General features: G+C 45.4%; 1 long non-coding RNA gene across 1 annotated transcript in view; it reads right to left on the bottom strand.

The window, feature by feature from the left end:
* The window catches only part of LOC130356425 (uncharacterized), a 368756-nt gene that overhangs the window by 119286 nt on the left and 227287 nt on the right, over positions 1 to 22183 (bottom strand). Inside the window, exon 2 of the long non-coding RNA XR_008888877.1 lies at positions 8674 to 8912. This is a non-coding gene — a long non-coding RNA (uncharacterized LOC130356425). The remainder of the gene's footprint in view (positions 1 to 8673; positions 8913 to 22183) is intronic.

Here is a 22183-nt window from a genome sequence, read left to right as displayed (position 1 = left end):
GAGGTTTTCTATGGGGATTTGCTCCTACTCTAGACAGTTCCTAAAATGGACAGAGGTGTCAGCAGAGAGCACTGTGATCTGGCAGAAAGGAAATTCCAAAAGAAAAGAACTTCTGTGGATCACAAAGGCAGCTGATAAGTACTGGAAGGATTAAGATTTTTTTTATATAAGTAATTTACAAATCAGTCCAACTTTTTGGCACCAGTTGATTTAAAAAAAATGTTTTCCAGTGGAATACCCCTTTAATGTGCCTTTAAAAATTGTTACTAAGACCACTGCTACCACGGAAGGTGCAAGTGAATAGGTGACCTGTTGGTGACAAATGGGGCATCTCCAAATTGCTCCCTTATATACCTGGGAGGAGCTAGCTTAGTCAGATTAGTTTGAGGTACAGTCAAGTTAAGACCTGAGAGTTGTCTGGTGTTCCTGAGGGAGATCAAGGCCTAGTCACGCAGCCACGCATCCACCACCAATAACCATTACTTGTGAAAGTCAAAGCCTGGTAAGCACAAATACAGGGGAGAAGTCTAGTCAAGATAGTCAAGTGTAATTAACTAAAGTCAACGTGGGTTGCACAACTCAGTCCAAGTGTACTACAAGTCCCTGCGAGCCAACAAGCATGAGCATTTCCTTGGGCCTGAACTGAGCTGTAAAGACTTTAAGATCTGTCTGCCTCCGTAAAGTGCCGTTGTTCCGTAACCTTGCATTGGAGTGATTATTTGCCCCACGCCTGGCCCAGGAACCAGCAGCTATACCTGGGGTGTTGTAGAGGATAACCACACCCTGGCATCACAGGTTAATGCCATCTGCCCTAAGGGTTAACAACATCTGCCCTTCCAACACCCTCACCACAAGACCTGGGGTCAGGCTGGGACTTGTGGCTGTGAGGAGGAGATACATTATAAAGGATAGGGGTGAGGAAAGGATACATTACAAAGCAGCCTCCAAACTGTGGACTTCCAACTGGTGTAAAATTACAACCCCTAAAATATCCAGGCATCCCGGGGGTTGTAGTTTTGCAGCAGCTGGAGGCACACTGGTTTTGAAATACTGCTATACAGTATGGGTTGCTGATTCTCTCTTCCTTTATAGCACCCTCCCCCCATCCTTAATAAAGTAAAATGTCCCCTCTTCCCCCTTCCCAAATGCCCTATGAAATCTGCAGTCATTGCACTCCATTACCCCCCAAACAAACCCCCTGCTTGCTTTAAGCCCCATGCGGGAAGAGGGGATGCAATACAACACTTCACGACTGTGCTGCAGGCCAAGACATCAGGGGGAGAAGCCAGCACCGCACACACACTAGAGATCTGGGGAGGAAGAGAAGGTTTACAGTGCGGCCCAGGCAAATGAAGAAGCAGGACCAACTTCACACTGACAGAATTTATGCTGTGTGTCCATTTTGCTGTGTGCTCCTGCAGTCCTGGCTTATAGTCCTCCTGGGAATCCTACTGGCACAGATAATATTATAAGTAACTATAATACAGTGGACTTTGCATGCAGCTGTACAATGTTTTAATAGGGGTGCCATTGACTGTATAAGACCTTGTATTTTGCATGACAAATTGTAGACCTTGTAGTTGCATGACAAAAGAATAATTCCGGAGTGGATACAGTATATTTTTGTTATCTTTTTCTGGAGAAAATGTGAAAAAACAGCCATCTTGCAGTTTTTTTTCCCCTCATTTTTTTACAAGCAGTAAAATTAACATTTTATCTTTGACTGCTGGAACCCCCAAGGATCATGAGAATGGTGTTCAATATTTCCCTGAATAAATAGAGCAGCAGTGCGCATAAATGGCCAGCTCTCCATGCATTCTCTATTGGCCCTACTAATGTATTGCAGTATTTGTCTAACCCCTTCCCGACCTATGACATACCTGTACGTCATGGGTGGCAAGGTGTTCCCGACCCATGACATACAGGTACGTCATGAACATTTTTACCGCTACTCGCGGCATCCCGCAGCGCCCGGTAAGATGGTGGCTATCACTGATAGCCAGCCATCTTACCATGTGACCACGGGGGGTTTCATTCCCCCCCCCCCCCCCCCCAGCGATCGCTGCTATCAGCTGGTCAAATCTGACTAGCTGATAGCAGCGTTTTGCTATCAGAATACTTAGCAGCGCGGTGTGTGAGTGTGATCGGGACACACACCGCTCTGATAAGTGTCCCTGACCCGTCCCCCGGCGTCACTTACCCGGCCATGCGAAGTCCCGAGCGGTCCCGGCGCGAGCGGCTTCCTCCATGAGGTCCCGGGGGTGGTGCGTCCCCGCGGTGAGTTTGCAGCAGCAGGGCGGCATCTTCATTGGCAGCAGTGAGATCGCTGTAAAGCGATCTCACTGCTGCCTCTGGGAGTTTCAAAACTGCAACTCCTAGCATGCCCAGACAGCCTTTGGTTTTCTGGGCATGCTGTGAGTTGTAGTTTTGCAACATCTGGAGGTCCACAGATTGGAGACCACTGAATAATGGTCTCCAATCTGTGCTCTTCCAGATGTTGCAAAACTACAACTCCCAGCATGCTCAGTCTGTCCAGGCATGCTGGGAGTTGTAGTTCTCTAACATCTGGAAGAGCACAGATTGGAGACCATTATACAATGGTCTCCAAACTGTGGACCTCCAGATGTTGCAAAACTACAACTCACAGCATGCCCAGACTGCCCAAGCATGCTGGAAGTTGCAGTTCGGCAACATCTGATCCTTCAGATATTGTCGAACTACAACTTCCAGCATGCCTGGGCAGTCTGGGCATGCTGGGAGTTGTAGTTTTGCAACAACTGGAGGCACACTAGTTGGGAAACATTGTCCGTTTCCTACCTTAGTGCCTCCAGCTGTTGCAATTGTTGCAAAACTATAACTCCCAGCATGCACTGACAGACCATGCATGCTGGGAGTTGTAGTTTTGCAACAGCAGGAGGCACACTAGTTTGGAAACACTAAGTTTGGTTGCAAAACACTTGAAAGTTTATTACTTAACTTAGTGTTTCCAAACCAGTGTGCCTCCAGCTGTTGCAAAACTACAACTCCCAGCATGCACGGACAGCCAAAGGGCATGCTCGGAGTTTGCAACAGCTGGATGTTTGCCCCCTCCCCCCAATGTGAATGTACAGGGTACACTCACATGGGCGGAGGTTTACAGTGAGTGCTGCAAGTTTGAGATGGCGCAAATTTTGCGCTGCAGCTCAAACTCCCAGCGGCAAACTTGCTGTGAACCTCTGCCCATGTGACTGTACCCTAAAAACACTACACTAACACTAACCTAAAATAAAAAGTGAAAAACACTACATACCCATACACATACCCCTACACAGCCCCCCTCCTAAAAAAAAAGAAAAACGTCTGGTACGCTACTGTTTCCAAAACGGAGCCTCCAGCTGTTGCAAAATAATAACTCCCATAATTGCCGGACAGCCATTGACTGTCCAAGCATGCTGGGAGTTTTGCAACAGCTGGAGGCACCCTGTTTGGGAATCATTGGCATAGAATACCCCTATGTCCACCCCTATGCAAATCCATAATTCAGGCCTCAAATGCGCATGGCGCTCTCTCACTTTGGAGCCCTGTCGTATTTCAGGGCAACAGTTTTGGGACACATATGGGGTATAGCCGTACTCGGGAGAAATTGCCTTACAAATTTTGGGGGGCTTTTTCTTCTTTAACCCCTTATGAAAAGGTGAAGTTGGGGTCTACACCAGCATGTTAGTGTAAGAAAAAAATTTTTTTACACTGACATGCTGGTGTTGCCCTATACTTTTCATTTTCACAAGAGGTAAAAGGGAAAAAATGACCCTCTAAATTTGTAACGCAATTTCTCCCGAGTACGGAGATACCCCATATGTGGGCGCACAACAAGGCCCAGAAGGGAGAGTGCGCCATGTACATTTGAGGTGATTTGCACAGGGGTGGCTGATTGTTACAGCAGTTCTGACAAACGCAAAACAATAAATATCCATATGTGACCCCATTTTGGAAACTACACCCCTCACGGAATGTAATAAGGGGTGCAGTGAGCATTTACACCCCACTGGTGTATGACAGATTTTTGGAACAGTGGTCTGTGAAAATGAAAAATAAAATGTTTCATTTGCACAGTCCACTGTTTCAAATATCTGTCAAACGCCAGTAGGGTGTAAATGCTCACTGCACCCCTTATTAAATTCCATGAGGGGTATAGTTTCCAAAATGGGGTCACATGTGGGGGGTCCACTGTTCTGGCACCATAGGGGCTTCCTAAATGGGACATGCCCCCCAAAAACCCTTTCAGAAAAACTCACTCTCCAAAATCCCATTATCGCTCCTTCCCTTCTGAGCCCTCTACTGCGCCCGCCGAACACTTTACATACGCATATGAGGTATTTCCTTACTCGAGAGAAATTGGGTTACAAATTTTAGGGTGATTTCTCTCCTTTTACCCCTTGTAAAAATTAAAAAATTGGGTCTACAAGAACATAACATAACAAAACACCTAAAGGGTTAAAACACTTACTGAATGTCATTTTGAATACTTTGGGGGTTGCAGTTTTTATAATGGGGTCATTTATGGGGTATTTCTTATATGAAGACCCTTAAAATCCACTTCCAACCTGAACTGGGCCCTGAAAAATTACGATTTTGAAAATCTTGAGAAAAATTGGAAAATTGCTGCGGAACTTTGAAGCCCTCTAATGTCTTCCAAAAGTAAAAACTTGTAAATTTTTTTTATGCAAACATAAAGTAGACATATTGTATATGTGAATCAATATGTAATTTATTTGGAATATCCATTTTCCTTTCAAGCAGAGACTTTCAAAGTTAGAAAAATGCTAAATTTTCAAAATTTTCATGAAATTTTTAGATTTTTTACCAAGAAAGGATGCAAATATCAGTGAAATTTTACCAATAACATAAAGTAGAATATGTCACGAAAAAACAATCTCGGAATCAGAATGATAAGTAAAAGCATTCCAGAGTTATTAATGCTTAAAGTGACAGTGGTCAGATTTTCAAAAAATGCCCAGGTCCTGAAGGTGAAAATGGGCTGGGTCATGAAGGGGCTAACTATCTACATCAGGGGCACTCAACTATTTTTTAGTGAGGGTCTGCTTATTTAGGTGAATCTGCCATCTGGTGAAGGTTTGAGCTGAATGCTAAGGCCTGGCTCACCTAGTGGCCCCAGTGCCATGAAAGAAATAGGTGCTGCCTGTTGTAGAACATAATTGTTACCCTAATAATAAGTCACAGGGTAATTAGTGTGGAGGAATTAACTCTACTGTTCCCTGTATGACCTGAATACTGCCACACACTGCGCCCCTGCATATAATACTGTTACACACTGCGCCTTGTCATAGAACACTGTTGAACACTGTACTCTAGAATGTAATATTGCTGCACACTGTGCCCTTAAATATATTACTGCTGCACACAGTGCCCCTGGTATAATACTGCCACACACTGTGCAACGGGTATTAAATTGCCACACACTGTGCCCCTGAATATATTACTGCCACACACTGTGCCCCTAGTGTAATACTGCCATACACTGTGTCCCTGGCATAATACTGTCACACACTGTACCCCTGGTATAGTCCTGCTACACACTGTGCCCCTTAATATATTACTGTCACACACTGTGACCCTGAATATATTACTGCCACGCACTGTGCCCCTAGTGTAATACTGCCATACACTGTGTCCCTGGTATAATACTGTCACACACTGTACTCCTGGTATAGTCCTGCTACACACTGTGCCCCTGAATATATTAATGTCACACACTGTGCCCCTGAATATATTACTGCCACGCACTGTGCGCCTAGAATAATACTGCCAGACACTGTGTCCCTGGCATAATACTGTCATACACTGTACCCTTGGTATAGTCCTGCTACACACTGTGCCCCTGAATACATTACTGTCACACACTGTGTCCCTGAATGTATATTAGTGCCACAAACTTTGCCCCCGGTGTAATATGGACCCACACTGTGTCCCTGAGTATAATACTGCACGTGCTTTTGCCCCAAAAATAAAATTGATAAACACTGTGATTTGTATCTCTTTGTTCCTTAAAACAATGAATAAGGTGTTTATGCCCTCTCAATGAATGATGCCACTGTGCCCCACATGAATGGTAGCACTATGTCCCCACATGCACAGTGCCACTGTACCCCTACATGAACTGTGCCACTATGCCCCAACATGAACTGTGCAATAAATAATTCCCTGTGACTCTCTAGCTGTTTAAAACTACAACTCCCATTATGCACAGACAGAAGATCATGATCGGAGCTGTAGATCTGCAACATTTGGTAGTGTCACAGATGGGGGAACACAACTATTCACCTTTTATGTCCTCTTCTTGCCAGGCCTGGCCAGGGGAGAATGATGCACACAGTGGTAATTGCGCTACCTGCATCACAGAAGAAGTGCCAGGTAGGGAAGCAGGAAACATAGTCACATTTAGCAATTCATTTGTATCAATGTCTTAACCCCTTAAGGACTCAGGGTTTTTCCGTTTTTGCACTTTCGTTTTTTCCTCCTTACCTTTTAAAAATCATAACCCTTTCAATTTTCCACCTAAAAATCCATATTATGGCTTATTTTTTGCGTCGCCAATTCTACTTTGCAGTGACATTAGTCATTTTACCCAAAAATGCACGGTGAAATGGAAAAAAAAATCATTGTGCGACAAAATCGAAAAAAAAACGCCATTTTGTAACTTTTGGGGGCTTTCGTTTCTACGCAGTGCATATTTCGGTAAAAATTACACCTTATCATTATTCTGTAGGTCCATACGGTTAAAATGATACCCTACTTATATAGGTTTGATTTTGTCGCACTTCTGGAAAAAATCATAACTACATGCAGGAAAATTTATACGTTTAAAAATGTCATCTTCTGACCCCTATAACTTTTTTATTTTTCCACGTATGGGGTGGTATGCGGACTCATTTTTTGCGCCGTGATCTGAAGTTTTTATCGGTAGGATTTTTGTTTTGATCGGACTTTTTGATCACTTTTTATTCATTTTTTAATGATATAAAAAGTGACCAAAATACGCTTTTTTGGACTTTGGAATTTTTTTGCGTGTACGCCATTGACCGTACGGCTTATTTAATGATATATTTTTATAGTTCGGACATTTACGCACGCGGCGATACCACATATGTTTATTTTTTATTTTTTTTACACTGTTTTATTTTTTTTATGGGAAAAGGGGGGTGATTCAAACTTTTATTAGGGAAGGGGTTAAATGACCTTTATTAACATTTTTTTTTTACATTTTTTTGCAGTGTTATAGGTCCCATAGGGACCTATAACACTGCACACACTGATCTCTAATGCTGATCACTGGCGTGCATTAACACGCCTGTGATCAGCATTATCGGCGCTTGACTGCTCCTGCCTGGATCTCAGGCACGGAGCAGTCATTCGTCGATCGGACACCGGGGAGGCAGGTAAGAGCCCTCCCGGTGTCCGATCAGCTGTTCGGGACGCCGCGATTTCACCGCGGCGGTCCCGAACAGCCCGACTGAGCAGCCGGGTCACTTTCACTTTCACTTTAGAAGCGGCGGTCAGCTTTGACCGCCGCTTCTAAAGGGTTAATACCGCACATCGCCGCGATCGGCGATGTGTGGTATTAGCCGCGGGTCCCGGCCGTTGATTAGCACCGGGACCGACGCGATATGATGCGGGATCGCGGCGCGATCCCGCTTCATATCGCGGGAGCCGGCGCAGGACGTAAATATACGTCCTGCGTCGTTAAGGGGTTAAAGGCCAGCTGGCGGTCTAGATGACTGGTGTTTGGGGTCCGGATCGGGGCCTGTGACTCCATTCGGGACCTATGGGCTATTAGGCAAACTTTTAAGAGCGCTGGCTATTGCACTTTTGAAATAACACATAGGATCTGGCCATAGAAATCAATGGTGCCCACGTTTCCTGTTTACAGTATAGGTCAGCATCCTGTTTTCGACAGTGTGCAGATAAATATGACGAACATGTGCATTAACATAGTATGAATCTACCCTAAAGTCCATGTAGCCAAGCTTTTTCCTACATTACAGTCACCCTAGACAACTATACGTGGCCATATTTTTAACCAACCTTGTTGTAAGAACATTACACCCTGTTATCAGGCTGCTTGTACAGGTCTGATTTTATCATGTTATTGCAGCTAGATAGAATGTTACATTTAGAAAACACAATGGCTGGCATTTATCAAATGCTTTGTGACCATTTAATACAAAATAACAAAAATATGGCCAAATTAAGATTTAAGCATTGAAATATTTGTAAAGTCTATGGAATAGTAGTCAGTGCACATATTATATAACAACGACCATAATTTCAAATGGCGTTAAACTAATGAGCATGTTACATAAGGACAGTTGCCACAATGTTTCTGGATGATAACTATGTTTTTCTAAGCCTGGATAACCCCTTTTAAACTGTGCCAGAAATTTACTCCAGAATTCTGGTGCATTTTTGTCACATGATATCATATCTTAGGTTACACCAACTTTTTCTTAAACCATGCCCCCTTTTGAAAAGTGCCAGAAAAGTGTATAAATGTGGCATTAGTCAATTTGGCCCACTTGTAATAGTCAATCTGGCCTATTACACCTGGAGTCCTGTGATAATGAGAAGTATATAGAAGAAGATGATAGACAATTCTAATTTACCATGATGTCCTACCTGTACGGTCGATCAGATGGATGTTGTCGGTCCGGAGTGGTTTCTTACACTTCTCTTCCTTGCTGGAAGTTTTCCTCCTTTTACAGGTCATCCAGGCACAGATATTTTGCAGGAATGCCAATAAACCTTTTCTTTCTTGGTATCTTGGCTGTACTGGGCAGCTCCTCGATATTATTTTCACTGTCCTGGTCTTTGCTCACCTTTCTTCCCATTTTCTCCTTTCTCCACTCCTTTTTTGCCTTTATTGTATGAGAATGGCAAAGAAGATAAAGTGACTAGAAAACTACAGCAATTTGCAGTGAGTTCTCACATGTAATGTTGTTATACTCTAGTGAGCGAATGAGAGACTGCTCTTTGCATCTGGCTGAGTAATCTATCTGCTATTATGATGTCACCAGCCCGATTGTCATGTCATCAGCCAAGGCTTCTTTGTTTCATCAACCAATCAGCTGTTAGGTTATTGAGAGGTGCTCCGGCATAGTTTCTTTCCACAGTTATAAAAGTCAGGGGATTCACATGTTTAGTGTATACTACACTTTATACATATCTATATTTCTATATATATTCATTAGATAGCAATATATATATTTATGTATTTAAAGAGCTGTATACCACTCTTCCAATTTTTCACATGTTCTTCTATATAAAGGTTAAAAAATAAATGAACCAATTGTGTCTTGGTGCCACAGGATTCAAAAAGCATACACACCTTCTTTCTTTTTTTTTTTCTACAGCACCACACCTGTCTTTACGGTACATATGTTATTGCAAATCCCCTCCATTCACTTCAATGGATCTGAGCTACAATACCACACATAAACTAAAGACTAAAGCGATGTATGTTTCCATCTCCCAAACCAGAGTTTTCTAACCAGTGTGCTTCCAGCTGTTGTTCCAGCATGCTGGGATCTGTAGTTTTGCAACAGCTGGAAGTGCACTGCTTGGAAAACAGTATCCTAGACCAGGGGCGTAGCTAGAAACCACAGGGCCCCGATGCAAAAAATTGCCAGGGACCCCCTATCACCTGACAACCCTCTTCCTAAATCCCAGACGACCCCTTACTCGGCCGCTCAAAGATATCAGTGACTACAGCATTGATGAGACACAGTCAGGAGAATACAAAACGATATAAGTGACTGACAGGCAGGGCCAGACAGACAAAACATAGGCCCGGGCATTTAAGAATAAGCAGCCCATTTTCTACTGGGGATCCAACTGCTGGGACCCCCACCAATCACCTTGGTTCCAGTTGCTCTCCAGCTGTTATAAAGCTATAACTCCCATCATGTCTGGAGAGCCTAGGCATTATGGGAGTTGTAGTTTTGCAACAGATGGAGAGCCACAGATTAGGGTACTTCATCACCCATCATCACTGCAGAACTAACAAGTGACTACAGCTGATGGGACAGTCAGGAGAAAACACAATATGAAAGACCTGAGTGACGTCTTCTCTGTTGTCTTCTTTTCTTCTCCAACTGGTCCAGAAACCAGGACTTCTTCCAGCTCCATCTTCTCTGCAGAGTCTGATAACTGGACATCATAGGTTCTCACTTTGTCAGTAGATCCTCATATGAAGACAATAATCATTATTATTCTGCTAAATACTGTACCCCCTGAATATAATACTGACACACACTGTATCCCTTGAATATAAAACTACCATCCACTGTACCTCCTGCATATAATACTGCCACCCACTGTACCCCTGAATATAATACTGCCATCTACTGTACCCCCTGAATATAATACTGCCACACACTGTATCCCCTGAATATAATACTGCCATCTACTGTACCCCCTAAATAAAATATTGCCAAACTCTATATTCCTTGAATATAAAACTACCATCCCATAGGCGTGGGCAGCCTATTGCATTAGGGTGTGCACCCTAAAGCACAAACTCACGCTGCGCGCGTGCATATATATATATATGTATATATATACGCACACAGTTAGCATAGTTCCCCCACATTAGGTGCAGTATAGTTCCCCCACATTAGGTGCAGTATAAGTCCCGCCACATTAGGTGCAGTATAGTTCCCCCACATTAGGTGCAGTATAAGTCCCGCCACATTAGGTGCAGTATAGTTCCCCCAAATTAGGTGCAGTATAAGTCCCGCCACATTAGGTGCAGTATAGTTCCCCCAAATTAGGTGCAGTATAAGTCCCTGCACATTAGGTTGGCAGTACAGTTCCCCCACATTAGGTTTGCAGTACAGTTCCCCCACACTAGGTTTGCAGTACAGTTCCCCCACATTAGGTTTGCAATACAGTAGGGGAACTGTACTGCACCTAATGTGGGGGAACTGTACTGCACCTAATGTGGGGGAACTGTACTGCACCAGTACAGTTCCCCTACATTAAGTGCAGTACAGTTCCCCCACATTATGTTCAGTACAGTTCCCCTACATTATGTTCAGTACAGTTCCCCTACATTATGTGCAGAACAGTTCCCCTACATTATGTGCAGAACAGTTCCCCTACATTAGGTGCAGTATAGTTCCCCACATTAGTTGCAGTATAGTTCCCCCACATTAGGTGCAGTATAGTTCCCCCACATTAGGTGCAGTATAGTTCCCCACATTAGGTGCAGTATAGTTCCCCACATGAGGTGCAGTATAGTTCCCCCACATTAGGTGCAGTATAGTTCCCCCACATTAGGTTGGCAGTATAGTTTCCCACATTAGATTGGCAGTATAGTTCCCCACATTAGGTGCAGTATAGTTCCCCCACATTAGGTGCAGTATAAGTCCCACCACATTAGGTTGGCAGTATAAGTCCCCGCACATTAGGTTGGCAGTACAGTTCCCCCACATTAGGTTTGCAGTACAGTTACCCCACATTAGGTGGGCAGTACAGTTCCCCCACATTAGGTTAGCAGTACAGTTCCCCCACACTAGGTTTGCAGTACAGTTCCCCCACATTAGGTGCCACCTAATGTGGGGGAACTGTACTGCCCCTAATGTGGGGGAACTGTACTGCACCTAATGTGGGGGAACTGTACTGCACCAGTACAGTTCCCCCACATTAGGTGTAGTATAGTTCACCACATTATGTGCAGTACAGTTCCCCTACATTAGGTGCAGTATAGTTCCCCCACATTAGGTGCAGTATAGTTCCCCACATTAGGTGCAGTATAGTTTCCCACATTAAGTGCAGTATAGTTCCCTCACATTAGGTGCAGTACAGTTCCCCCACATTAGGTGCAGTATAGTTCCCCCACATTAGGTGCCACCTAATGTGGGGGAACTGTACTGCACCTAATGTGGGGGAACTGTACTGCATCTAATGAAGGAGAACTGCACTGCACCTAATGTGGGGGAACTGTACTGCACCAGTACAGTTCCCCTACTTTAAGTGAAGTACAGTTCCCCCACATTAGGTGTAGTATAGTTCCCCACATTATGTGCAGTATAGTTCCCCTACATTAGGTGCAGTATAGTTCCCTCACATTAGGTGCAGTATAGTTCCCCCACATTAGGTGCAGTATAGTTCCCCCACATTAGGTGCAGTATAGTTCCCCCACATTAGGTGCAGTATAGTTCCCCCACATTAGGTTGGCAGTACAGTTCCCCACATTAGGTGCAGTATAGTTCCCCCACATTAGGTGCAGTATAGTTCCCCCACATTAGGTACAGTATAGTTCCCCACATTAGGGGCAGTATACTTCCCCCACATTAGGTGCAGTACAGTTTCCCCACATTAGGTTGGCAGTATAATTCCCCACATTAGGTTGGCAGTATAGTTCCACACATTAGGTGCAGTATAGTTCCCCCCACATTAGGTGCAGTATAGTTCCCCCCACATTAGGTGCAGTATAGTTCCCCCACATTAGGTGCAGTACAGTTCCCCCACATTAGGTGCAGTACAGTTCCCCCACATTAGGTGCAGTACAGTTCCCCCACATTAGGTGCAGTATAGTTTACCCACATTAGGTGCAGTATAGTTCCCCTACATTAGGTGCAGTATAGTTCCCCCACATTAGGTGCAGTATAGTTTACCCACATTAGGTGCAGTATAGTTCCCCACATTAGGTGCAGTATAGTTCCCCCACATGGGGCCGGCGTCCTTGAATACAGCGTGACGTCCTGATGGTCATGTGACGGCAGTAACGCGCGGAAATACAAATCCCGGACCAACTGAAGGTGAGCCGGAGCGGGGCGGGGCACAAAAAGGACCAGGAGGCAACGCTGTGCGGTGCGCCTGACGGACAGGCGCACCGCATAGCGGGGGGGGCGGGTGTGTGGGCTGGTGAAGGACGGTCGGGCACAGATGGGGGGTGCTGCGGAGCGTCTTGGTGTCACCCGGTGCGGGCCGCACCCGGGTCGCAACGCCACTGGATTAGGGTGTGCCTGGGCACACCCGGCACACCCCGTGCACACGCCTATGTACCATCCACTGTACCTCCTGCATATAATACTGCCACCCACTGTACCCCTGAATATAATACTGACACACACTGTATCCCTTGAATATAAAACTACCATCCACTGTACCTCCTGCATATAATATTGCCACCCACTGTACCCCTGAATATAATACTGCCACACACTGTACCCCCTGAATATAATACTGCCACACACTGTACCCCCTGAATATAATACTGCCACACACTGTACACCCTGAATATAATACTGCCATCTACTGTACCCCTGAATGTAATACTGCCACACATTGTATCCCCTGAATATAATGCTGCCACACACTATACTCCCTGAATATAATACTGACACACACTGTACCCCCTGAATATACTACCACACACTCTACCCCTGAATATATTACTGACACACACTGTACCCCCTGAATATAATATTGCCAACTACTGTACCCCCTGAATATATTACTGCCACACACTGTACCCTCTGAATATAATACTGCCAACTACTGTACCCCCTGAATATAATACTGCCACACACTGTACCCCCTGAATATAATACTGCCACCTACTGTACCCCCTGAATATAATACTGCCACACACTGTACCCCCTGAATATAATACTGCCACCTACTGTACCCCTGAATATAATACTGCCACACACTACCCCCTGAATATAATACTGCCACACACTGTACCCCCTGAATATAATACTGCCACACACTGTACCCCCTGAATATAATACTGCCAACTACTATACCCCCTGAATATAATACTGCCACACACTGTACCACCTGAATATAATACTGCCAACTACTGTACCCCCTGAATAAAATACTGCCACCTCCTGTTCCCCCTGAATATAAAATTGCCACCTCCAGTTCCCCCTGAATAAAATATTGCCACCTACTGTTACCCCTGAATATAATCCTGCCACACACTGTGCTCTCTGAATATAATACTACCACACACCATACCCTCTGAATATAATACTGGCACACGGTGCCCATGAACGTAATACTGCCACCCACTGTACCCCTGAATATAATAATACTTCCACACACTGTGCCCCTGAATATAAACCCTCAAAAAAAAAAACATGCTATACGATGTACCCTCTGAATATAACCATGCCACACACTACCTTCCAAATATAATAATCCCTTCATAATAATAATAATACTGTTACACATTGTTCCTTCTCAGTTTAGCTGAATCACACCTGTCCTCCTCCAGACCCCTCTGTCCTCCTCCTGGCTCCTTTGTTCCAACCCCCCTTTCCTCCCAGACCCATAAGTCCTCCTACATGCTCCTCTTCCCCCCTCCCTAGACCACTAAGTCCTCTCCAGGCTCCTCTGCCCCCTCCCCAGACCCCAGAATTCTGCTCTAGTCTCCCCTGCCAAAATCTCCAGACCCCAAGGTCAGACCCATATCCAATCACCTCCTGTCCCCCACATTGATGAACAGTATATGTATTTATGTATGATAGATGTGTATGAGACTGGTGTATGTATGGTAGATATATGGTTATGATATTTGTGTGTATGATAGATTTATGATACATATACACAGCATACACCCATCTATCATACATACACACACCTATCATTCATACATACATCTATCATCCACACATGCATCATACATTCACATACATCATACATCCACACATCATAGATACATCCATCTAGCTTACACACATCTATCATACATACACACATCACAAATACACACACATGTACGCACACATCTAGCTTACACACATCTATGAAACATACACACATCATGCAAACACACGCCTGGCGCCTCCTGCACCCCCCACCCCTCCCACACACACATGCATAATACATACATATACATGCACATCATACACACACATACATTATACATAAACACATATCATACATACACCTGCCGCCTCCAGATCGCCCCGCATAATACATCTCCACACATTATACATACATACATCCTTCTACATTACACACATCTGCACACATCATACATACATCTTGCTTACACACATCTATCATTCATACAAACACCATTCATGCACACACATCATTCATGCATCTTACATACAGTACATACACACACATCATTCATACATCATACATACAGTATATACACACATCATTCATACATCATACATACAGTACATACACAGTACATACACACATCATACACACACACACATGCCACCTCCCCCCCACATGCATAATGCATACATACACACACATCATACTTAAACACATCATATACACACCCGCCGCCTCCAGATCCCCACGCATAATACATCTCCACACATCATATATACATTCTTCTAGCTTACACACATCTCCACACATTATACATACATACATATTGCTTAAACACATCATTTTATACACCATACACACATCATACATACACCTTACATACAGTACATACACACACATCATGCATACACCATACATACAGTACATATACACAATCATACATACACCATACATACAGTACATAAATGCACATCATACATACACCATACATACAGTACATACAGACACATCATACATACACCATACATACAGTACATACACACACACACATCATACATACACCATACATACAGTACATATACACACATCATACATACACCATACATATAGTACATACACACATATCATACATACACAATCTGCCTCTGGACCCCAACCCCCCTTCCACCCCGACATTAACACCCCCCACCCCCCTCCGGACCCAAAATTAAGGCCAGGCAACCCGACCACCTGGCCACCCCTGCCGCTCCTCCAGAACCAAAATTAAGCCCCCCGCCACTCCTCCATTAACCCCTCCTCACTCACCTGCAGCCACCATGAAGTTCAGCAAGGAGACCTGCTGGTGATCCGGTCCCTCCTCTGCGCTCACTGCTAGTCCGTTGCTGCAGGTATTAGGAGCGTGTCTGCAGTGCCTGCGCTGCGTATGGTGAGGGGAGGAGGGGGGTGTACGTCTCGGCAACATTATGGTATGTGCTTAGGGGTTGTGGTAGAAGGTGGGAGGGTTGAGGCTACTGCCACACCGGGCCTGGTACTGTCAGCGTCGCTGCCATAAGCCTCCCCTTAAGGCCCGGGACCTCGGTGGGGGAGGGGAGGGGTGGGGGGTTTGAGGCTAGCGCCGGGCCTGGTACTGGCAGCGCCGCTGCCGCAGCGTCCACGGCGACAAGCCTCCCCTTCAGGACCGGGACTTGGGGCGGTGCCTGGGGGCCCGACCTGCGGCCGTATCACAGTAAAGTTGCAGGGGGGCCCTGCGGGCCCACTGTGCTAAGGAGCCTGCTCGCAATGGCGACCTTTGCGACCTCTATAGCTACGCCACTGTCCTAGACTATACTATTCAGTACAAAGCATAATGGGAATGCTCACCTCTGTGCCAACACTGCCCAAACCTGTGCACCCTCTGTGACCGCCTAACATTATAGAAACAGGGCACATAGAGAAGCGGCATCATTTTCATACAATTAAGGGACACTCAGGACTGGCACTGGGCTGGTCTTTAAAGGGGTACTCCGGTGCTTAGACATCTTATCCCCTATCCAAAGGATAGAGGATAAGATGCCTGATCGCGGGAGTCCTGCCGCTGGGGACCCCCGTGATTTTGCACGCGGCACCCCATTTGTAATCAGTCCCCGGAGCGTGTTCGCTCCGGGTCTGATTACCAGCGACTACAGGGCCGGCGGCGTGTGATGTCACGCCTACGCCCCTGTGTTACGTCACGCTCCGCCCTTCAATGCAAGCCTATGGAAGGGGGCATGACAGCTATCACGCCCCCTCCCATAGGCTTGCATTGAGGGGCGGAGCGAGATCTCACACATGGGCGGAGGCGTGACGTCACACGCCGCCCCCCCTGTGGTCCTTTGGATAGGGGATAAGATGTCTAAGCACCGGAGTACCTCTTTAATCTGTCTCTAGGATGCCAGATAAAATGGCCGCTGCAGTATAACAGTCGTAATAGCAACTGTGCCTAGCCCAACAAACAAACAGTGGACCCCACCTCCTCCCCCCCAAAAAAAAACAGAGTTAAAATGATAAAGAAACCAGCTATATGATTTACACATGAAAGACAAGATACCGTATATACTCGAGTGCTGAAAACACCCCCCTCAGCTTATACTCGAGTGAACTCTCCGCCCTCAGTGGTCTTCAACCTGCGGACCTCCAGATGTTTCAAAACTACAACTCCCGGGCAGCCATCGGCTGTTGAAGGTCCACAGGTTGAAGACCACTGCGGCCTTCGACATCATCCAGCCCCCCCTCTCACCCCCTTTAATTCTGTACTCACCTCCGCTCAGCGGGGACGTTAGGGTGCGCTGATCCGGTGCTGCAGGACTGTCCGGTGGGGAGGTCATCTGGTGGGATAGTGGTTAAGGGCTGCCATCTTCACCGGGGGTCCTATTTTCCGCGCTTCGGGCCCGGCCCCGGAATAGTCACGTTGCCTTAACGACGACGCAGAGGAACGTTCATTACCAACGTCCCTCTGCGTCGTCGTCAAGGCAACGCCTCTATTCCGGGCCCGAAGCGCGGAGAAGAGGCCCCCCGGTGAAGATGGCAGCCCGGAACCACTATCCCACCAGACGACCTCCCCACCGGACAGTCCTGCAGCACCGGACCAGTGTACCCTAACGTCCCGCCGAGCGGAGGTGACTACAGAACTAAAGAGGGTGAGGGGGGGGGGCTGGATGATGTTGAAGGCCGCAGTGGTCTTCCCCCTGCGGACCTCCAGAGGTTTCAAAACTACAACTCCCAGCAAGCCCGGACAGCCGATGGCTGCCCGGGCTTGCTGGGAGTTGTAGTTTTGAAACATCTGGAGGTCCGCAGGTTGAAGACCACTGTATCAGACATTGACAAGCGGTGATGATGAAGAGGGGGCTGATGACATGTGGTGATGATGACAAGGGGATGATGAAGGGGGGGGGTGGTATGATGACAAGGGGATGATGAAGGGGGGGTGTGGGATTATGACAAGGGAATGATGAAGGGGGGGTGTGGGATGATGACAGGGGGATGATAACAAGGGGATGATGGAGGGGGGTGGGGATGATGACAAGGGGATGATGAAGGGGGAGGGGATGATGACAAGGGGATGATGAAGGGGGCGTGGGATGATGACAAGGGGATGATGAAGGGGGGATGTGGGATGATGACAAGGGGATGATGAAGGGGTGTGTGGGATGATGACAAGGGGATGATGAAGGGGGGTGTGGGATGATGACAAGGGGATGATGAAGGGGGTGTGGGATGATGACAAGGGGATGATGACAGGTGGTGATGATGAAGGGGGGATGATGACAGGCAGTGATTATGATGGGGGGATGATGACAGGCGGTGATGATGATGAGGATGTTAATGACGGGGGTCTGGATGATGACAGGGGGGATGATGTATTTCCCACTTTAGGCTTATACTTGAGTCAATAACTTTTCCTGGGATTTTGGGGTAAAATTAGGCCTCGGCTTATATTTGGGTCGGCTTATACTCGAGTATATAAGGTAGTATTTTGTCTTCTGGCTCTTGTTCCTTTTTCTTTTATATATGCATTTTTCTGCTGGTGGCCTGCACTTTTATTTTACCCTCCAGTCCATGGTTCAGTCCAGTGCTTGCTTACAGCAGCTAGGACTCTGGAGTTATCTAAGCAATATAAAGGAAGATGTATTAAAATCTGCAAAGAGGGAAAGAAGCTGAGTGGCCCATAGCAACCAATCAGATTGCTTCTTTCATTTTTTAAAAGGCCTCTGAAAAAAGAAAGAAGCAAACTGATTGGTTGCTATGGGCAACTCAGCTACTTTTCCTTTGGACAGGTTTTGATAAATCTCCTCCATGGTCTTTGGTGGTACGCTGTGCATTAGTGGTGTAACTCTCACTAATGTCAACATTAAGGGTAGGGTCACACTTAAGGGATCCGCAGTGTGTTTTACAGTGGCATCCGCCAGTTATCAAACTTATAGTGTGCCTCCAGCAGTTAGAACTAACCCGAATGCCCCTCAGCCTGCTCACAGCAGCAATACTCCGCTCTGAGCAGACACGCATGAGGCCTGCAAGACACCGCTTGTAGTGAGACATCTCAGAGCAGCCACGATGTCTGAGTACATTGCGCATGCGTGCGGCGACTCAGTGTACACAGACTTCGTGGCTACTCGCTAATTTTTGAGAGCTGTAACTTTTTTTTATTTTCATAACTTCAATTTTGTGTGATGTCAAATTTTTCCCATGAAGAGTTGACATTCCTAGTGGTGTCATTTTGGTGTACATTGGACATTTTGATCACTTTTACTGTTTTTTTTACAGAGGCGGCATTGGAACGGTTTTTATTTTATATTTTGAGTACAAGGAAACATAAGACCCTGTGCCCAAATGGAGGCCTCCTCCTCCCCTTATAGCCTTACTTTCCATCTCCATAAGTGGTGTCTTTACAAATTTTTTTACGGTATTTCTTGCTAATAGCAGTATATTGGAACTGTGTGGGGTCTTGTTTTTTGCAGGATAGGTAGCGGTTTTGAATAGTACAAATTTTGGGTATATCTGACATTTTGATCACATTTTATGAAATTTTTTGTGAGGAGGCATTACCCACAATCAGTAATTTTGGCAAGATTATTATTATTATTATTATTAAAGTACATATATTAGGTATCGCCATAATTGTACCGACTTGCAGAATGAAATTATCATGTTATTTATAAGGCACGGTGAACATCGTAAAAATAATAATAATACTCTTGCCAAAATTACTGATTTCGGGTCATGCCTCCTCACTAAAAATGTCATAAAATGTGATCAGAATGTCAGATATACCCAAAATTAGTACTATTCAAAACTGCTACCTATCCTGCAAAAAAACAAGACCCCACACAGTTCCAATATACTGCTATTAGCAAGAATTACAGCAAAGAATTGGTAAATACACCAATTATGGAGATTGGAAAGGAAGGCTATAAGGGGAGGAGGAGGCCCCCGTTTGGGCACAGGGCCTTATGTTTCCCTGTGTTCAAAATATTAAATAAAAACTGTGCCAATGCCGCCTCTGTAAAACTAAAATAAAACGTGATCAAAATGTCCCATCTTCTCCAAAATGGTACCACTATGAAATGTCAACTCTTCATGGAAAATATTTGCCATCACACAACATTGTCGGTATCAAAATAAAAAAAATATACAGCTCTCAAAAAGTAGCGATCCACTAACAAGATTTATTTAATCAAAAATAGTTTCATAGTGTAAAAGTAATAAACCATCAAATAAAGTACATAAATGAGGTGTCGCCATAATCGTACCGACCTGCAGAATGAAATTATCATGTTATTGATAATGCACGGTGAACACCAAAAAAAATTATAATAATACTCTTGCCAAAATTACTAATTTTTGGTAATGCCTCCTCACTTAAAATTTCATTAAATGTGATGAAAATGTCAGATATACCCAAAATTAGTACTATTCAAAAATGCTACCTATTCTGCAAAAAAACAAGACCCCACACAGTTCCAATATACTGCTATTAGCAAGAATTACAGAATTAGTAAAGACACCAATTATGGAGATGGAAAGGAAGGCTATAAGGGGAGGAGGAGGCCTCCATTTGGGCACAGGGTTTTATGTTTCCCTGTGTTCAGAATATTAAATAAAAACTGTGCCAATGCTGCCTCTGTAAAACTAAAATAGTGATCAAAATTTTCCACGTACTCCTAAATCGAACCACTAAGAATGTCAACTCTTCATGGGAAAAAATTGCCACCACACAACATTGTCGGTGTAAAAAACTAGAAAAGAATACAGCTCTCAAAAAGTAGCGATGCACTAACAAGAATTTTAATCAAAAATTGTTTTTTTTGAGAGTGCAAAAGTAATAAACCATCAAATAATGTACATATATTAGGTATCGCCATAATCGTACTGACCTGAAGAATGAAATTATCATGTTATTGATAATGCATCAATAACATGATAATTTCATTCTGCAGGTCGGTACAATTATGGCGATACCTAATATATGTACTTTATTTGATGGTTTATTACTTTTGCACTGTCAAAAAAACTATTTTCGATTAAAAATTCTTGTTAGTGCATCTGGGGGTGCTCTGCATTTACCTAAAGGGAAGGGGGAGAGGGAGGGTGCTCTGCATTTACCTATAGGGAAGGGGGGAGAGGGGGGGGGTGCTCTGCATTTACCTATAGGGAAGGGGGGGGAGAGGGGGGGTGCTCTGCATTTACCTATAGGGAAGGGGGGAGAGGGGGGGTGCTCTTCATTTACCTAAAGGGAAGGGGGGAGAGGGGGGTGCTCTGCATTTACATATAGGAAAGGGGGAGAGGGGGGGTGCTCTGCATTTACCTATAGGGAAGGGGGGAGAGGAGGGGTGCTCTGCATTTACCTATAGGGAAGGGGGGAGAGGGGGGGTGCTCTGCATTTACCTAAAGGGAAGGGGGGGAAAGGGGGTGCTCTGCATTTACCTATAGGGGAGAGGGGGGGTGCTCTGCATTTACCTATAGGGCAGGGGGGAGGGGGGGTGCTCTGCATTTACCTAAAGGGAAGGGGGGAGAGGGGGGGTGCTCTGCATTTACCTATAGGGGAGAGGGGGGGTGTTCTTCATTTACCTATAGGGAAGGGGGGAAGGGGTGCTCTGCATATACCTATAGGAAAGGGTGGGAGAGGGGGTGCTCTGCATATACCTATAGGGAAGGGGGGAGAGGGGGGGTGCTCTGCATTTACCTATAGGGAAGGGGGGAGGGGGGTGCACTGCATATACCTATAGGGAAGGGTGGGAGAGGGGGAGTGCTCTGCATATACCTAGGGCTGGGCGGTATGACCATATATGTGTATCACGGTATTTTTTTAACTTACGGCGGTTCCACGGTATATAACGGTATTCCCCCCCCCCAAAATCATGTGACCCGCCAGCGCTGTTCTGCTCCCCCCAATTTATGATCAGCCCAGCGGGGTACTACTCACATATGTCAAGCACTGCCCTCCTCCTCTTTGTTGGGGGCCGCCGGCGATGGAAATCTCTGTACGCCAGTGGTCTCCAACCTTCGGACCTTCAGTTGTTGCAAAACTACAACTCCCAGCATGCCCGGACAGCCGTTGGCTGTCCGGGCATGCTGGGAGTTG

The sequence above is a fragment of the Hyla sarda genome, chromosome 2 (assembly GCF_029499605.1).
Source record: "Hyla sarda isolate aHylSar1 chromosome 2, aHylSar1.hap1, whole genome shotgun sequence".
NCBI classification, from domain to species: Eukaryota; Metazoa; Chordata; class Amphibia; order Anura; family Hylidae; genus Hyla; species Hyla sarda.
Note: the sequence above shows the minus strand (reverse complement) of the source record. Positions and strands in the feature narration are given on the sequence as shown.